Below are 2,126 nucleotides of genomic sequence, written 5' to 3' on the forward strand. Positions count from 1 at the left end.
ATTGATAGCTCTTTCTCAAATTTAAGGGTAGTGGTGCATGGCCGTTCTTAGTTCGTGGAATGATTTGTCTGGTTAATTCCGATAACGAACGTGACTCAAACATGCTAACTAGAACGCTGTCAGCAGTGCGCCTCCGGGCGCACCTGACGTTACAGCCGGGCGGCGCCTTCACGGGCGGTCGTCGGCTACGTTTGCCCTGCTTAGCGGGACAACTTGTGTTTAGCAAGCTGAGAATGAGCGATAACAGGTCCGTGATGCCCTTAGATGTTCTGGGCTGCACGCGTGCTACAATGTGGGTCGCAGCGTGTTCTCGCCAATAGGCGCCCCCATTCCGAGAGGAACGGGAAATCACTAAAATGCCCATCTAGTCGGGATTGGGGACTGCAACGGTCCCCATGAACCTGGAATTTCTAGTAAGCACTAGTCATTAGCTAGTGCTGATTACGTCCCTGCCCTTTGTACACACCGCCCGTCGCTACTACCGATGGATTATTTAGTGAGGTTTCTGGAGGCTTACCTTCCGCGGTTCCTTCGTGAGCTGCAGCTGGCATGGCTGAAGTTGACCGAACTTGATGATTTAGAGGAAGTAAAAGTCGTAACAAGGTTTCCGTAGGTGAACCTGCGGAAGGATCATTACTGATGATCGTCCGCGAGTGACCAACCATGGGCTGCCTTCGGTGTAGCTCGGTCGCTCGCTTGCTATGTGTCAGAATTTGTTGAAAGCCAACTCGTTCGTTGTACACTTTGATGGGTGACCATCACTGTGTCTCCGTGCCGAGCTAGATCTCCCCTAGCCGTAAGGCACTTGAACGCCCCTTCGACGACGAGTTGCATGTGTGTGGTATGTGTCAGAATCTGGTGAAGCTTTCTGCATGTGATGTGCCTTGTGTGGATCCGTGGCCATTGCATTGTGTCTGGTGTGTAGGTACCCAGACACTTAGAACGCTTGCGCGGAAAGCAAACTCGATCGTTGTACACTTTGATGGGCAACCATCACTGTGTCTCCGTGCCGTGCTAGATCTCCCCTAGCCGTAAGGCACTTTGAACGCCCCTTCGACGACGAGTTACAAGAGTGTGGTATGTGTCATAATCTGGTGAAGCTTTCTGCATGTGATGTGCCTTGTGTGGATCCGTGGCCATTGCATTGTGTCTGGTGTGTAGGTACCCAGACACTTAAGCAAACTCGATCGTTGTACACTTTGATGGGCGAGCATCACTGTGTATCCGTGCCGTGTAAGAGCTCCCCTGGCCATCAGGCACTTGAAAGGTCCTTCGACGACGAGTTACAATAGTGGTGTGTTAGATACGTCAGATTACGGTGTCTACTAGTGTGCAATACGTATCCGGCTACGGCACGGAACGAACGGGAACTGTGGTGCAGACAAACAAGAGTTAAGCCTATTAGTCATTAACTCTAAGGACGGGGCCATGGGGCGGTACACAAAGGATACGGATGAGCGAGTATGCAGGCCCAATACTCAATAGCTCGATCCGATCCAAGCACATGAGTTGACTGCGGCGCCAGGTTAACCAATGTGCTAGATTCTATTTGGCCAGTAGAATCTTGTGTCTTACGCGATTTGATACCAAGACACCAGAACGAAAGTTAGTTGAAGAGTGATTAAACTCTTATGAAGAATGGTTGTGCAATCACAACTTATGACTTTAACCTATAAAGTGGATATGGACTATCAATTATAACATGGGGCACACACCATGTTCTCGATCCAATCCACGCACACGAGTTGCCTGAGTAGCGACAGGTATACCGATGTGCAATACGTATCCGGCCATAGGCACGGAACGAACAGGAACTGTGGTGCAGACATACAAGGGCCATGGGGCGGTACGCAAAGGATACGGATGAGCGAGTATGCAGGCCCAATACTCAATAGCTCGATCCGATCCAAGCACATGAGTTGACTGCGGCGTCAGGTTAACCGATGTGCTAAGAGAGTTGTTCCTGGGCCTTCAAAGTGACTTCAAAACTATCTTAGCGAATGGTGGCCATGGGCGTAGACATGAGCCACAAGTCACAAGGCCTGGGACTATTGGGTAATAAAGACAACTTAGTCAGAAAGTTAGTCTTTGGACGTACCACCGGGATTGTGTTACATTGGGAACCT

The sequence above is a fragment of the Anopheles funestus genome (assembly GCF_943734845.2).
Source record: "Anopheles funestus chromosome X unlocalized genomic scaffold, idAnoFuneDA-416_04 X_unloc_34, whole genome shotgun sequence".
In the NCBI taxonomy this organism is placed as follows: Eukaryota; Metazoa; Arthropoda; class Insecta; order Diptera; family Culicidae; genus Anopheles; species Anopheles funestus.